At 51.0% G+C, this 17500-nt stretch overlaps 2 non-coding genes and 1 pseudogene across 2 annotated transcripts in view; all 3 read right to left on the reverse strand.

Annotated features, from left to right (window-relative positions):
* Nucleotides 1-368, reverse strand: part of LOC118516882 — a 4264-nt gene extending 3896 nt beyond the window's left edge. The window contains exon 1 of the ribosomal RNA XR_004908154.1: nucleotides 1-368. This exon is cut by the window's left edge and continues 3896 nt beyond it. This is a non-coding gene — a ribosomal RNA (large subunit ribosomal RNA).
* Nucleotides 369-836: 468 nt separating this feature from the next.
* LOC118516881 lies at nucleotides 837-994 on the reverse strand. Its single transcript, XR_004908153.1, has one exon. It is a non-coding gene; the product is annotated as a 5.8S ribosomal RNA (ribosomal RNA).
* A 15145-nt stretch (nucleotides 995-16139) lies between these two features.
* LOC118516884 overlaps nucleotides 16140-17500 on the reverse strand; it is a 6233-nt pseudogene continuing 4872 nt past the window's right edge.

A 17500-nucleotide genomic window follows, 5' to 3' on the forward strand; every position in this document is an offset into this window, starting at 1 on the left:
CTATCGGTCTCATGGCGGTATTTAGCTTTAGAAGGAGTTTACCTCCCACTTAGTGCTGCACTATCAAGCAACACGACTCCATGGAGCCGGCCGTCTGCCACCACAGTCCTGTGCCGTTCTACGGGCCTATCACCCTCTGTGGGATAATGGGCCACCTTCAAGTTAGACTTGAACTGTTTGCACCGTGCGTAGCAGATAACGGACCGGTCCAGTACACGGCATCGGACAGACGAGGCCCCCTCGTCGTCCCTACGTGCTGAGCTCTTCCCGTTTCGCTCGCAGCTACTCAGGGAATCCCGGTTGGTTTCTCTTCCTCCTCTTATTAATATGCTTAAATTCTGAGGGTCGTCACACATCACTTGAGGCCTACAGACTCCACTGTCACAATGATGCGACGGGAGAAGCGGTGATAAATCACCCCTGTCGTGCTAACCTCATTCACCCACACGGCGTGAGCACGTCTCGCGACTGCAACTGGATGCGAGGAAAGATACGAGCGCGTTGGGCCGCAAGTGTTACTCGACCCGAGCCAACCGGTGGAAGTCCCCGTGCAATTGGTGATAACCTTATATGCTGTGGTGGATACATCCGTTGGTTGATACTAGAGGTCGAACCGTGCGACTTGACGCGCGCTCGCTCTTCACCCATGCTCACATGTGTGTGTATGTTTAGGTTTGTGTACCATACCTCGTATGTCTCTCTGTGTTAGCACTCTCACTTTCAGCGCCCACGGTCCCGACAAGGATGCGGATCCGAGCACGCCATGCTGCGACAGCCTACCCCCCTATGATGGGGTCAGGACGGTCAGTTTGGTTAGAGTGTTGAGATAACTTGGTAGGCACTCAAGGATGTGTGCATCGGTCGGGTTGAGTCGTCCGATGCGCCATATGCGTTCAACGTGTCGATGTTCATGTGTCCTGCAGTTCACATTCTGACGCGCATTTAGCTGCGGTCTTCATCGATCCATGAGCCGAGTGATCCCCTGCCTAGGGTTTAACGTACACACCGAACTAGTTGATGAATGGAACCGAAGTCCATCCATCCATTATACACATACCAACACACAACTCTGGTTCCCTAGTACCACACTGCAGGCGCCCACGGCCCCGACGGATGCGGAGCCGAGCACGCCAAAGTGCGACTGTCGATCACCCCTTTGTGACACGACAATCAGTCAGTGTATAAGGTACCCGGTACTACCAAAGTGTGCATCTTTACTGACCTTCGCCGAGGCAGTGGTATGTGTATCCCTTTGAAAGAGTTGCTTTCGCTCAACTCTACCAAGTGTGCTACACCATCTTGTGGTTGTAGCGTGCGCGTCAGCATATTGTGCCGACGATGCGTTTGGCAACCTCACTCTCGGACTTGTTTGATGGGTAATGATATGTCCATTATACACAAACCAACACACAACTCTGGTTCCCTAGTACCACACTGCAGGCGCCCATGGCCCCGACGGTTGCGGAGCCGAGCACGCCAAAGTGCGACTGTCGATCACCCCTTTGTGACACGACAATCAGTCAGTGTATAAGGTACCCGGTACTGCCAAAGTGTGCGTCTTTACTGACCTGCGCCGAGTCAGTGGTATGTGTATCCCTTTAAAAGAGTTGCTTTCGCTCAACTCTACCAAGTGTGCTACACCATCTTGTGGTTGTAGCGTGCGCGTCAGCATGTGATGCCGACGATGCGTTTGGCAACCTCACTCCCGGACTTGTTTGATCGGTAATGATCCTTCCGCAGGTTCACCTACGGAAACCTTGTTACGACTTTTACTTCCTCTAAATCATCAAGTTCGGTCAACTTCGGCCGTGCCAACTGCAGCTCACGAAGGAACCGCGGAAGGTATGCCTCCAGAGACCTCACTAAATAATCCATCGGTAGTAGCGACGGGCGGTGTGTACAAAGGGCAGGGACGTAATCAGCGCTAGCTAATGACTAGCACTTACTAGAAATTCCAGGTTCATGGGGACCGTTGCAGTCCCCAATCCCAACTAAATGAGCATTTGGGTGATTTCCCGTTCCTCTCGGAATGGGGGCGCCTATTGGCGAGAACACGCTGCTGCCCACATTGTAGCACGCGTGCAGCCCAGAACATCTAAGGGCATCACGGACCTGTTATCGCTCACTCTCACCTTGCTAAACACAAGTTGTCCCGCTAAGCAGGGCAAACTAGTGCGACGACCGCCCGCGAAGGCGCCGCCGCCCCGTAACGTCAGGTGCGCCCGGAGGCACACTGCTGACAGCGTTCTAGTTAGCTTGTTTGAGTCGCGTTCGTTATCGGAATTAACCAGACAAATCATTCCACGAACTAAGAACGGCCATGCACCACTACCCTTAAATTTGAGAAAGAGCTCTTAATCTGTCTTACCTCGATAAGTTCGGACCTGGTAAGTTTTCCCGTGTTGAGTCAAATTAAGCCGCAAGCTCCACTTCTTTTTTTTTTTTTAAATACAGTGTGTTTAGTTTTATTAATGGTAAACAAAGAAACATTAACATTAATAAACGCAAACACCGCACCAATACCGACAGCATTCCCTGCACGGGTGTGGCTGCCGGTGTTTTTGCACGTTGAGACCTACTATAATGTTAGGAGCCCGTGCTCCTCCTGATCAAACATGACTGTACAAACAAAAACATTTATTACTCATCACGACATATAAACACCTAACGCGCCTTTGCTACCAAGCCAATACTAAAAGAGACGCTTCACCAAGACAGTAAGTAAATACTAAAGCACACGCCTGCTCGAGTACGCTCTCGCTCTCGTCCACCAACGCAAGCGACCAAAGGCGTATGCTCCATCAAGCTAGCGTGTGGCTGTCTCGGCCTCCGTTATGGCGGCTTCTTCGTCGGCCGACAGCACTTCGCGATGGCGGTCGGCAACCGCATTGCGGGCATGACGTCTTTGACGTTCTCGTTCGCGCCGGTTTGCACGTCGGCGTTCAAGCTCCTCCTCCGCTGGCGGCTGCCTTCTCCGACGCAGTTGGCCCGAACGCACTGGCCGGATTGTACCGGCCCGCAATTGCCGCCGATACTCCTGCTGACGCTGGTTCCGCCTTAACCGTCGGCGAAGAATTTCTTCAGCTGATGGCGGAGCCAAGTTGCGAGCGGGTCTAGCCGGGCGTTGATTGTTGGCTGCTGCTGGTTGGTTGTTGTCTCCTCCATCGTCATCATCCATCAGCTGGCGCCTCTCCCGCTGCTCCCGACGACGTCTCCGCTGGTAAGCGTTGCGGCTGGCTCGACGGTCAGCTCGCCGTCTCACTTCCGCGTGTCGCAGTGCTTCCGTGTTAGCACCGGAAATGGCAGCATTCTCGGCCGATTGGTCATCCAGCCATCGTTGCTGTAGGAAGGTGCAAACTCGTTTTGCAGCCTGTTCCGCCTGCTGCCAGTTAGCTGGGCTTGCCAGCATCCAGCCTGCCAGCTCCTCCGGTGTTACTACTACGCCGTCGTCTTTCGTCAGGAGCTGCACCCTTATGTCCGCGAACCTCGGGCAGTGGAACATCACGTGTTCTGCTGACTCGATCACGGCTGAGTCGGTGCAGAACGGGCAAGTCGGGGCTGAGATGAACCCCATGACGTGCAGAAACTCCCGGAAGAAACCGTGTCCGGAGAGTATCTGACTCAGGTGGAATCCGATCTCTCCATGCTTCCGACCTACCCAACCGCTGATGTCTGGCAATACGCGATGTGCCCAGCGCTTGAACCTACTCGCGGTCGGAAGACCGCACTCCTGATTCCAATCGCTCTGCCACTTCGCCATGGTTGCTGACCTTTCCAGCCTCTGTATGACGTCGCGGTCGATCAGCACCCCTTGCTGTAGTGCCTGTTGATGCCGCCTGTGACGCCGGGCAGCTTCCTCCACTTGCAAGCGCAGTGGTATCAGCCCAGCCAACACTACCGCTGTTCCGTAGCTGACTGTGCGAAAGGTACGCGCAACCCCCCTCGCAAGAGGCCGTTGTAGCTGCTCCAATCTCCTTCTGCACCACTGCAGCTCCACCGCTTCCGCCCAGATAGGTGCCGCGTACTTCACCACCGAGTCCGCAACTGCTGCTAGCAAGCGACGCTTCGCTACCCTCGGTCCAGCGTGGTTAGGCATCACGCTGGTGGCCAACTTCACCACACGGAGAGCCTTCGCGGTTGCCTTCTCGACGTGTGGTTTCCACGAGAGGTGGTCGTGAAGTATGACCCCGAGGTAGCGTATTGCTTGCTTTGAGCGGACTTCCACTCCGTCGATCCTTACGGGCACCTGTGGGTGGCCCCGACGCAAACTCGAGATGAGCACCACCTCGGTTTTTTCCGGGGCCAGCTGTAAACGGTGTTGCTGCATCCACGCAGAGATCATTGCTACGGCCTGCTCGGCCACTCCCGCTGCCTCCTCTGGTGTGCATCCCCTTGCCAGTACTGCCAGATCATCAGCGAAGCCGATGACCGATGCTCCGTCGGGCAGCTGCAGGCGTAACACTCCATCGTACAGGATGTTCCATAGCGTGGGGCCCAAGATGGACCCCTGCGGAACTCCTGCCGTTACCTGTCGTGTTACCGGACCGGTGTTCGTGTCGTACGTCAACACGCGGTCAGAGAAGTACTCCTGCAAGATGCTGCGCAATCTTGAGGGCACTCCTTTTTCCTGCAGCGCCTGTGAGATCGCCAGCCAGTCCGCGGAGTTGAATGCATTCCGGACGTCTAGCGCTACAACCAACAGACAGCGCTTGTCTCGCTGGTTTGTCCGTCCAAAGCTCATCGCGGATCTGGCAGCATCAATCACCAACTCCACCGCCTGAAGTGTGGATCGCCCGCATCGGAACCCGAACTGTTGCTCAGAAAGTAGCGGTCCTGATGGCACCTCGATGTGGTCGTTCAGACGATCCAGCAGAACTCGTTCAAACAGCTTCCCCGGAGTGTTGATCAGCATCACCGGCCTGACCGATGACGGTTCTCCGGGGGGTTTTCCTGGCTTGGGAATGAGAACCAGCTTGGCCGTCTTCCACTGGCGAGGAAAGTGGCCGTCGTCCAGCAGCCGCTGGAACAGTCGAACGTGCGTAGCTGGGTATGCCCGCACAGCAGCAGTCAGTGCGGCATTTGGCACGCCGTCCAAACCTGGCGCCTTCCTCGGATTCAGACCCGCAACGATATTGAGCAGCTCCTGTTCGGTAATGGGTCGAATCGGTACACCGTCTGGTTCGATGTCAGGCCAGTTGACAGGGGAGTGTTCCGGGAAGAGCACATCCACAATGTGCTGCAGGTTGGCCGGATCGCGTTCTGGTGCAACGCGACTCCCTCCGAGCCGTTGCAGCAACTCCCCCTGCCACCGGCCTGTCTCGTCCTCCTCGAGATGCTGGATGTATTCTGCGTACCGATCCCGCTTGCTTGTGCGTATCGCCGCTGTCAGGCGATGGCGTGCCTCCTGCAAATCCACCGACATTGCAGATCGAGCCTCAGCGTCAGCAGCCGAGAGCGATTGTCGTCGTTCCCAGAGTTGGCGGCACTCTTCGCGCAGTTGACCGATTTGTGGCGTCCACCAATACGTCGGTTTACCGGTGTGGCCAACGTACGGGGTGACCTCCGCCATAATTTCTCCACAAGCTCGGCTGAGAGCGCGTGTCAGGCTCTCCGCATCGGTAACTCCAACCTCGTACTGAATCCGCTGCAGCGCAATAGCAAAAAGCTCGCCATCAAACTGCCGCGTTTGCCACCTACGCCCTGCTGCACGCACTGTCGAAGTCTCTTCCCGTGTGCGATGACTCCTTGTTGCCTGGTTCTCGCCAACTGTGAAGCGAATGTACCGGTGATCGCTGTACGAGTAGGCATCCAGCATCCTCCATTGTTGCTCGGGGTCCCCCACCAGGTCAGAGCGGCAGATGTTGGAGCTTGCGAAAGCAACATCGACGATGCTCGGGCGAGCAACGCCGTTTCCAAGGAAGGTGTCATCCCTCCCCAGATTCAACACCTCAAGCCCGAGCTCTTCCACAAGCTGTGCCAGCTCCTCTCCCTTGGTGTTGACGCGTTCACTACCCCATGTGCCGTGCCACGCGTTAAAGTCGCCTACGAGCAGCACACGAGAGTGTCCCGAGGCAAGCGTCTCGATACGCTCCAGCATGCCGACGAATTCGGGGACCCCAATGCTCGGTGACGCATAGCAGGCGATGATGGTAATGCCTGCTACGTCCGCCGCTACGATGCCGGAGAAGCACGTACTGCGTACGCGTTGCACTGGATGGGTTCTACCGCTCACGACAATCGCCACCTTGTTATCGCGGTCTACCACCCAGTTTGCGTTGTTCTCCGGGACCGAGCACAGCTCGCACATCACCAATACATCAGCTCGTTCCGTCCTCATAGTGTTGAGTGCCAGGTCTTGGGCACTTCTACTCCGGTTGGCATTTAGCTGGAGGACCTGCAGTCTTAGGGCCATCACAACTGAGGCCGTCCTCCTCCAATGCAGTTGAAGGCGGCGATTCGATGAGGGCCACCACACTTGATGCATCGCACCTCCTGCTTGCATGCAGCCGCACGATGACCGGCCTCACCACACCGTATACAGCAGTTGCTGCGGTCCACCCCTGTGCAGTAGGCCGCCAAATGGCCTCGCTCGAGACAGCGGAAGCAACGACGCATCGAAGCGTCCAGCCTCGGCACCCTCTCCACCCTGCAGGCGGAGTAGTCGATGAGCAGGGGGTCAGTCCTGCTCATGATAGCCTCCGCTTCCGCCCGCGGCAGACGAAGGCGTGCCCGCTTGGTAGCGTCAGGCAGCTCCCACATACGGATCGAGGCCACTGTCGGCTCTTTCTTCAGTGCCGACTTCAGGGCCTCTTTGATTGTGGCTTCCTCGGTCAGATGGTCCACATTGCGGACAATGACCTCAGCCATCTCCGTGACCACCTTGACCGTCCCTTTATCGCCAAGAACTGCCTGGATACGATCACGCAGCGCAAGCGAGTCGACCTCGCGCGTGAGGTCCATCCGCAGGTTGCCCTTTGGGGTCCTCTTTCCAATCCGGATGTATTTCTGCGCATCCTCTAGCGCAGGGGCGGTCCGGATCGGTCGATACATATCGGCAAAGCTAACGCCTGGTGCCGGTATCACCAGTATGGCGTCTGGTCGTCTCCTACTTGTCCGTTGGGCTGGTTGGGGGAAACGTTGGGGTGCCTTTGGCGGCTGGGGCCGCTGTTGTTGCTGAGGCTGCCTCGGAGGCCTCTGCCCAACCGTTTGCCACCCAGGTGACAGGACGTCCCGATAAGACAGCTGCTGCGGCTGAGGGCGGACTGCTTCACGCCCCGGTCTCTGCTGCTGCTGCCTTTCCTTTTCCGCTTCAGCGCGCAATTGGTCCTGCAACTCCAGCAACCGATGGTGGGCAGGACCGCTTGTCTCACGGGTCAGTGCCCTCGTGCGCTTTTGAGACCGCTTAACGGTCTTCTTACTGGGTCCAGGCTGGGATACCGCTTGGTTTCCCAAGCCCGTACCAACCGCGGAGGAGTACATCTCCGACACCGTCCGTGTCCCCATCCTATAGAGTTCAAGCTCTCGCCTAAGAACTTTATTCTCCTGGTCGCTGGCTTCCAGCCTCTCCGTCACTTGGGTCAGCCTCTCGGTCATCGTTTCCAGCTTCTGCAACAGTCTCTCGATGAGCTGGTGCGATCCCTCCGGCGCCCCATTCGAATTCACTGGTCGAACGGTAGCAGCCGTTGCTTCCGGTGAGGTCACCCTACGTGGTGACGGAATCGGTGGTGTAGTGGCTGCGGTCCTCCGTGAGCCATTCTCCTCCCGCATCTCTTCCTCTAAAGAGGTTGGCTTGGGGGAGGAGAGAACCACCACCATCGGGACGGCGGAGGCCGGCAAACCCGAATTATTCTCCTCGCTGGTTGCCACTGGTTCCTGTGGCGTCGTGCCATGGAAAGCCGCCATTGTTCTTGGTGAAACCTCAATCGGCTCCAACACCACTCGTGGCTGAAGAGGTGGCTCACCTATACGCCGTTTCTTCACCACCGCCTTCTTCAGTGATTCCGGAACAACCGGAACATCAGATTCCGACTCCCCGTTGTCGGTGTCTGATCCCATCTTGAGTTGATGGGCGCAAACTATCCGCCATTTACGTCATCTCCCGCCAGATGACGAAAACCGGGAAGATTTCCTGCTCGCTAACACTTAGCAGGTTCGTCGCCTGTCCTACCACCCAAGTCTCCACGGTTTGGGATGGTTTCCCGTTGCAGGTGGGGGGGGCGGAGGGGCTTCGGACACACACCACACAAATTTTCACGCACTCGCACTGAATTTCCCCTAAATATCCCCCTTTTTGAAAGTTTGCCAATATTCAGGCGAGGGTGGGGGGAAGTGGGGTTTGCGGTGGGCCCCAGAAACTCCTTGAAAAATTTGTCCTCCTCACGTTATACGGGAAAAACCACACCCCGGAATTTTCCGTACTTATTTAAAAATTTCCGCTCACTATTTCCCTTATTAAGGCGCTCGTCGGCGCTCGGACGAAGGGGGAGGGGGGGTATGGGGAGCGGGGACACCTCGTTTCACCACCAAAAGTTGCATATGATTTTTCTCAACACTTTCCACCGGTTTTTAGAATTTTCCGTACACTTTTCGAATTTTCCCGCCCAATTCCTTATTTTCCCTTATTAAGGGATTTTTTTCCCTTTCGGTCGGGGTGCGGGGGGGAAATGGGTGGCAGGAAAATTATCAAGATGTCCCGAAAATTATTATAGAGTTTTCTGAATAATCTCCACTGGTTTACACGATTTTATGACACACTTTTTCTTAATTGAAAAATTTTTCACTAATGTCAGAATTTTTTTGTCCCATGGGAATTTATTTTTGTCCCATGGGTCATGGGACATGTCCAATGTCAAATTTTTGTCACCACTATAAATGCACTTTTTTGGTTATTTTTCACCGTTTTCTTTCCGGTTTTTTGCACTATTTCACTAGCTGGCACTTTTCCGCTTCTTTTAACACCACATGCGTCCAGATCCGTTGCGTATTGGGTGAAAAAAGTGAGATCCGGAACAAGACGCCACGTGGAAACGTCACAATCTGGATTTTTCCCACACTTTTTTCCGGCCCAAATGAACCGATTTTCGGTCTTTTTTCACTTGTACCCACTAATCACGACACGATCTAACGATTTAAACCACTTCCGATTAGATCCGGACACTTTTTCTGCACGCTTCAAGAAACAGTTTCTTCTTCTTCTTCTTCTTCTATAGCCGGAATGTTTTTTACAGTTTTTTCCGCGTACAGACCACCGGCATCCACCGTTTTTCCGTCGAAAACACTAAATTGGCTCCCAGTCTTGCGTTTTCAGCGAAAACCGCATCTAAAACGGTTGCTTAGAGCCGCCAAATCAGTGAAAAACCCCCTCCATACAAAATGTATGGGGTTTTGTTTATACCACACTTTCACTGTTTTTTCCTGTTTTTTGGTCCAAATTCACTTCCAAATGATAACAAACGCCTTTTTATCACTTTTAAAGCACTCTGTAAAGAATTTAAACACTTTTTTTCACCTTTTTTCGACAATTTTTTGCGCAGCTCACGGAAACACCACCGTTCGCTGTCAACTGTCAAACGCCTCTGCAAGCTCCACTTCTTGTGGTGCCCTTCCGTCAATTCCTTTAAGTTTCAACTTTGCAACCATACTTCCCCCGGAACCCGATTTTGGTTTCCCGGAAGCTACTGAGAGCACCGAATGTAGTAGCGTCTCCCAATTGCTGATTGGCATCGTTTACGGTTAGAACTAGGGCGGTATCTAATCGCCTTCGATCCTCTAACTTTCGTTCTTGATTAATGAAAGCATCCATGGCAAACGCTTTCGCTTCAGTTGGTCCTACGACGGTCTACGAATTTCACCTCTCGCGCCGTAATACCAATGCCCCCAACTACTTCTGTTAATCATTACCTCTGGGTCTATACAAAACCAACCAAAAGACTCAGACCGAGGTCATGTTCCATTATTCCATGCAAGATTATTCTCGGCCAACGCCAACCCTGGGCGGGTGTGGACGCTTTTGTACTAGCCTGCTTGAAGCACTCTAATTTGTTCAAGGTAAATGGGAGCTGCCCGGGCACCACGCACCGGCTCGGGACGTGCCCGACCGATCACGAGGTTGACGCCCAGGCACACCATTGTGAGTCGCAGCCGCGAGCTCGCGCACGAACGTATCCGGCGTGTGCCGGGCGCCCGCGGCGGTCGCGTGTCTGGACGGGGAATCAACTTCGAACGTTTTAACCGCAACAACTTTAATATACGCTAGTGGAGCTGGAATTACCGCGGCTGCTGGCACCAGACTTGCCCTCCACTTGATCCTTATTGAAGGATTTATGCTCAATTCATTCCAATTATGGACCATCGTTAGAGAGGTCCATATTGTTATTTCTCGTCACTACCTCCCCGTGCCGGGATTGGGTAATTTACGCGCCTGCTGCCTTCCTTGGATGTGGTAGCCATTTCTCAGGCTCCCTCTCCGGAATCGAACCCTGATTCCCCGTTACCCGTCGCAACCATGGTAGTCCTCTACACTACCATCAATAGTTGATAGGGCAGACATTTGCAAGATCTGTCGTCGGTCAAGCGACCATACGATCGGCATCCTTATCCAGACTTCAACTCAAGCCGCCCGGAGGCGATTGGTTTTACTAATAAGTGCACCAGTTCCACCGCCCGCAAGCGGACAGCGGTCCCGGCATGTTGCATGTATTAGCTCTGGCTTTTCCACAGTTATCCAAGTAACTGATGGGTGGATGATCTTGTGAATTATGGCTGTTGTACTGAGCCTTATGCGGTTTCACATTCATTTATGTTTGTACTTAGACATGCATGGCTTAACCTTTGAGACAAGCGTATATTACTGGTAGGATCAACCAGAATTCGTCTTCGTCAATTGCTTGTTCGATATTTTTTGTCTACCAGGGCACCAGTCCCCGCAGACTCTCTTTCTACGTTCATCAGGTGACACAATCTTTGTTGTGACCACTCTCATTGACCTGCGGCAGTACACCGACTCCACAGCGCCAATAACCACACGAGCAAAGGTTGTTCCGGAGGATGTCAGATTATCGATGTACATCGTACACCAACATTTGACGTACCGAGGCATTACACCCCGCACGCCCCCAACAGGACCAATCAAGGCTCGCATACGACCTGCGACTTACTGCGGCTCCCTGAAGGTCCCCGTAGGACGACCATCACCAGTTAAGGTGTAGTTGACTTGTCAGGGCACGGTAGTCCCCACAAGTCCCCGATTATTCGTGGATATCGTCCTACGATTGTTTCTGACTCCTTTTGCTCCCCGCAGGTCCCCGTAGGACGACCATCACCAGTTAAGGTGTAGTTGACTTGTCAGGGCACGGTGGTCCCCACAAGTCCCCGATTATTCGGAGATATTGTCCTACGAGTTTTAGTGACCCTTTTGTTCCCCGCAGGTCCCCGTAGGACGACCATCACCAGTTAAGGTGTAGTTGACTTGTCAGGGCACGGTAGTCCCCACAAGTCCCCGATTATTCGTGGATATCGTCCTACGAGTTTTTGTGACCCTTGGGTTCCCGAACTTTGCTACGATGGTTCTGCCTCCAGAGGAGACTTATGAACACTTCGTATCATTTCTTACACCGAACCATGGGATCGCGAGATTGCTCCCGGATCCCTAATCACCTTACATTTTCGTTTCGTTTCCGTACACTACGATGAGCTAATTCAATTTGTTTGTTCGTCTGGCGAACGTTTTATTGCGGAATTACCGCGGTACTTCCAGCCGGGTATGGCTGCCGTACGACCTACAGGATAGATCATCGAACCACTTTTCGTGCATATTGTCCGTCGAGGGTATCACCTCGATACCCCCAACAGACCTTTGGACACTTCCTCACTACTCCTTGGAGCAGCAATCAGGGAACCATATAGTAGGAACAGCCGAATATGGAACTCTTTTCGTACTTTGGACACCTCCTATAACTTGTATGGCGACTTCGGGGACCTTCATTTCGTTCTCAGTTGGTACCCCTATTTCGGTCTTTGGACACCTCGTCTTACCCGTATAACTCACTTTAGGTCCACTTATTTGCCTGATATCTCATCGTGAACCCGTTTTTCGTACACCGTACACACCTAGGAACACCACATATGCGTTTCCCTTTCGATCGTGAAGTTTTGAAATTTTTCGATTTTTGGTCCTAGAAATTCATGAACGGTGGGAGACCAAAATTTTTCATAAAAAAAAATTTTCACCGTTTGACCATAAAAACCTTCTTTTCGTACATACCCCATCATTTCTTCACGTTTTAGGCCATTTCTGAAATTTTCGCTTCGATAGTGTGTCCCCTATAATACAAAATGAACATTTTGCATCTCCCACAAGTGGCCATTTTTTTCCGCCACTGAAGAACACGACCTCGGGAACTCGGACCTAGGACGTGGCCATGTAAGTCATAGGCCACCCCAACTTTTGCAAAATACTGTTTCTTTTCACTTTTCATGATCTAAGGCGCGTTCCGACGGCGTTTTGAACAAATTTATGAGAAAAAAAATTTTGACCCTCGGACCAAAATTTTTTCGTTCGGGGCCCCATGGCCTATGGCCAGTATGGGAACTCGGGATGCCGATATGACAAAATTTGTCAAAAAATCACTAAAAAGTCGCTATGGCCCATTATTTAGAGCTTGTTGAGACCTTTCTAAAACACCTTGGTTGACCCCTGTCCGATAAGTAGTTTTCGAGATATTCGAGAAAATGTGATTTTTTGGGACTTAGAAAATTTTTGACCCGTACCCTAAGAAAAAGTGATTTTTTCATAGGACAATTTTTTCTTCGCAAATACTGTTTGGTTTCACTTTTCATTATTAGAAACGCGTTCCGAAGCCATTTTCATCAAAATCTCGTGAAAAAAAAATTTCACCCCCGGACCAAAAGTTGGCCGTTCGGTGCCCTATGGCCTATGGCCAGTATGGGAACCAAGGATGCCGATATGCGAAAAAGTGTCAAAAAATCACTTGAAAGTCGCTATGGCTCATTAAATAGAGCTTGTAAAGACCTTTCTAAAACACCTTGGTTGACCCCTGTCCGATACGTAGTTTTCGAGATATTCGAGAATAAGTGATTTTTTGGGACTTAGAAAATTTTTGACCCGTACCCTAAGAAAAAGTGATTTTTTCATAGGACAATTTTTTCTTCGCAAATACTGTTTGGTTTCACTTTTCATTATTAGAAACGCGTTCCGAAGCCATTTTCATCAAAATCTCGTGAAAAAAAAATTTCACCCCCGGACCAAAAGTTGGCCGTTCGGTGCCCTATGGCCTATGGCCAGTATGGGAACCAAGGATGCCGATATGCGAAAAAGTGTCAAAAAATCACTTGAAAGTCGCTATGGCTCATTAAATAGAGCTTGTAAAGACCTTTCTAAAACACCTTGGTTGACCCCTGTCCGATACGTAGTTTTCGAGATATTCGAGAATAAGTGATTTTTTGGGACTTAGAAAATTTTTGACCCGTACCCTAAGAAAAAGTGATTTTTTCATAGGACAATTTTTTCTTCGCAAATACTGTTTGGTTTCACTTTTCATTATTAGAAACGCGTTCCGAAGCCATTTTCATCAAAATCTCGTGAAAAAAAAATTTCACCCCCGGACCAAAAGTTGGCCGTTCGGTGCCCTATGGCCTATGGCCAGTATGGGAACCAAGGATGCCGATATGCGAAAAAGTGTCAAAAAATCACTTGAAAGTCGCTATGGCTCATTAAATAGAGCTTGTAAAGACCTTTCTAAAACACCTTGGTTGACCCCTGTCCGATACGTAGTTTTCGAGATATTCGAGAATATGTGATTTTTTGCGACTTAGAAAATTTTTGACCCGTACCCTAAGAAAAAGTGATTTTTTCATAGGACAATTTTTTCTTCGCAAATACTGTTTGGTTTCACTTTTCATTATTAGAAACGCGTTCCGAAGCCATTTTCATCAAAATCTCGTGAAAAAAAAATTTCACCCCCGGACCAAAAGTTGGCCGTTCGGTGCCCTATGGCCTATGGCCAGTATGGGAACCAAGGATGCCGATATGCGAAAAAGTGTCAAAAAATCACTTGAAAGTCGCTATGGCTCATTAAATAGAGCTTGTAAAGACCTTTCTAAAACACCTTGGTTGACCCCTGTCCGATAAGTAGTTTTCGAGATATTCGAGAATATGTGATTTTTTGGGACTTAGAAAATTTTTGACCCGTACCCTAAGAAAAAGTGATTTTTTCATAGGACAATTTTTTCTTCGCAAATACTGTTTGGTTTCACTTTTCATTATTAGAAACGCGTTCCGAAGCCATTTTCATCAAAATCTCGTGAAAAAAAAATTTCACCCCCGGACCAAAAGTTGGCCGTTCGGTGCCCTATGGCCTATGGCCAGTATGGGAACCAAGGATGCCGATATGCGAAAAAGTGTCAAAAAATCACTTGAAAGTCGCTATGGCTCATTAAATAGAGCTTGTAAAGACCTTTCTAAAACACCTTGGTTGACCCCTGTCCGATACGTAGTTTTCGAGATATTCGAGAATAAGTGATTTTTTGGGACTTAGAAAATTTTTGACCCGTACCCTAAGAAAAAGTGATTTTTTCATAGGACAATTTTTTCTTCGCAAATACTGTTTGGTTTCACTTTTCATTATTAGAAACGCGTTCCGAAGCCATTTTCATCAAAATCTCGTGAAAAAAAAATTTCACCCCCGGACCAAAAGTTGGCCGTTCGGTGCCCTATGGCCTATGGCCAGTATGGGAACCAAGGATGCCGATATGCGAAAAAGTGTCAAAAAATCACTTGAAAGTCGCTATGGCTCATTAAATAGAGCTAGTAAAGACCTTTCTAAAACACCTTGGTTGACCCCTGTCCGATAAGTAGTTTTCGAGATATTCGAGAATATGTGATTTTTTGGGACTTAGAAAATTTTCGACCATGACATATATGAAAAGTGATTTTTTCATAGGACCAAAAAGTTTGTCCAAATAGGGTTTTGGTTCACTTTTTATGGTCAGATAAGTGATCCGATGCTATTTTCATGATCATTAGAGGGATTTCACGCTGTGACCAAAAATTTTCATACTTCATACTTGTCTCCGTGCCGTATATGGGAGGACCGGGGGAACATGTCTTCGTAAGTCGTGATGTTCAGTGACGGATTTCTGGGACTTAGAAAAAAAATGTGCTCTCAGGCACATTATATGTTTCATACACACATGATTTTCATTCTTCATACTTGTCCCCGTGCCGTACATGGGAGGACCGGGGGAACATGTCTTCGTAAGTCGTGATGTTCAGTGACGGATTTCTGGGACTTAGAAAAAAAATGTGCTCTCAGGCACATTATATGTTTCATACACACATGATTTTCATTCTTCATACTTGTCCCGGTGCCGTATATGGGAGGACCGGGGGAACATGTCTTCGTAAGTCGTGATGTTCAGTGACGGATTTCTGGGACTTAGAAAAAAAATGTGCTCTCAGGCACATTATATGTTCCATACACACATGATTTTCATTCTTCATACTTGTCCCCGTGCCGTATATGGGAGGACCGGGGGAACATGTCTTCGTAAGTCGTGATGTTCAGTGACGGATTTCTGGGACTTAGAAAAATAAATGTACCCTTAGGCACATTATTTGTATCAATAATTGTATCCCCAGCCTTTCATGGGGAACTTTTCCGTATTCCCGGACTTGTACATTTTTCGGGTTCCACCTCCCGACAATGTATCTCTACTGTGCATTACGTACCTTATAACGCACGGCACCCTTTGGGTGACTCCACTTAACCATCTTTCGATAATGCCCGTGTTGCAGATATAATCCCAACACCTACCAGGCTTTATATGTACATCGAACGTTACATACGATGCACCCCGTATTCCCGGACTTCGGGTTCATTTTTCGGGTTCCACCTCCCGACAATGTATCTCTACTGTGCATTACGTACCTTATAACGCACGGCACCCTTTGGGTGACTCCACTTAACCATCTTTCGATAATGCCCGTGTTGCAGATATAATCCCAACACCTACCAGGCTTTATATGTACATCGAACGTTACATACGATGCACCCCGTATTCCCGGACTTGTACATTTTCTTGTACATACTACCGGGCCAGGACGTGCCTTGCGTCCACCATAACACCACCAGGCGTAGGTCGCCTGAGAGGATCGATGCGAACGCATCTCTACAACTTGAAACTCCTAGCCTGAAGTCCCGTCGTTTGCGGGCGGTCGGTGGGCATCGAAACTAGTCAAGTCCACGGTCGGCGAGGTCGGCGGCCACCGGCGTTCCCTATGGTCAGGTACTAACACGTGCAGTGCGACCCCGCGCGATGCGGCCCAGTCTATGAAGCGGGGATGAGGCGCCAGGCTGCAGAGGCAGTTCCAGCGGATCTCGGAGGGTTGTTAGGCCCGCTAGCTTCCGATTGCCCATTAGGTTTTGAAGCGCTATCAGCTCGGATTGGTTACGACCTTAGAGGCGTTCAGGCATAATCCAGCGGACGTAGCGTCATACCAAAGTCCGGTCGAACTAGTATTGAGCCAGTGGTCCGTACCTGTGGTTCCTCTCGTACTGCACAGGAGTTCCGTTACGATAGCACGTATTAGCACACACCAGTAGGGTAAAACTAACCTGTCTCACGACGGTCTAAACCCAGCTCACGTTCCCTTGAAAGGGTGAACAATCCTACGCTTGGGGAATTTTGCTTCACAATGATAGGAAGAGCCGACATCGAAGGATCAAAAAGTCACGTCGCTATGAACGCTTGGCGACCACAAGCCAGTTATCCCTGTCGATATTGGCCAACTGGTTCGAGGACAGGCAGCTCATCTACGACACCGACGATGGCCCAGTTACGCGGAGCCTATCTGCTGGCGTCCCACAGGGGTCCATTTTGGGCCCCACTCTGTGGAACGTCATGTACGACGGCGTACTGGGTCTAGAGCTGCCGGATGGAGTGGAGGTTGTTGGCTATGCCGACGACCTTGCGCTGCTGATACCCGGAACCACTCCACAGCAAACCTCCCAGCTGGCCACCGCAGCAGTGAACACCATCAGCAGCTGGATGACGACGCATCGGCTCGAGTTGGCGCCTGCGAAGACCGAGGCCGTGATGATTTCCACCATGCGGACCGACCCCGAGGGATACGCCATTGACGTCTTGGGCACGCAGCTGCGATCTGCGAAGACGGTCAAGTACCTCGGGATCATCGTCGACGAACATCTGTCCTGGCGACCACACGTCGAGCACGCCTGTGCAAAGGCGCTCCGTGTGGCCAAGTCGGTCTCGCTGATGATGCGAAACCACAGTGGTCCGAAGTGCGCCAAGCGTCGTCTTCTTGTGTCAGTCGTAAATTCCATCCTTCGATATGGCGCTCCTGTTTGGCACGCAGCAGTCGAGCGCCAGGTCAACAGAAGGATGTTGATTCGCGCACAACGAGAGTGTCTGCTCAAAGCGGCGTTCGCATTCAGAACGGTGAGGTATGAGACAGCTGCAG

The sequence above is a fragment of the Anopheles stephensi genome, unplaced genomic scaffold (genome assembly GCF_013141755.1).
Source record: "Anopheles stephensi strain Indian unplaced genomic scaffold, UCI_ANSTEP_V1.0 ucontig407, whole genome shotgun sequence".
NCBI lineage: Eukaryota > Metazoa > Arthropoda > Insecta > Diptera > Culicidae > Anopheles > Anopheles stephensi.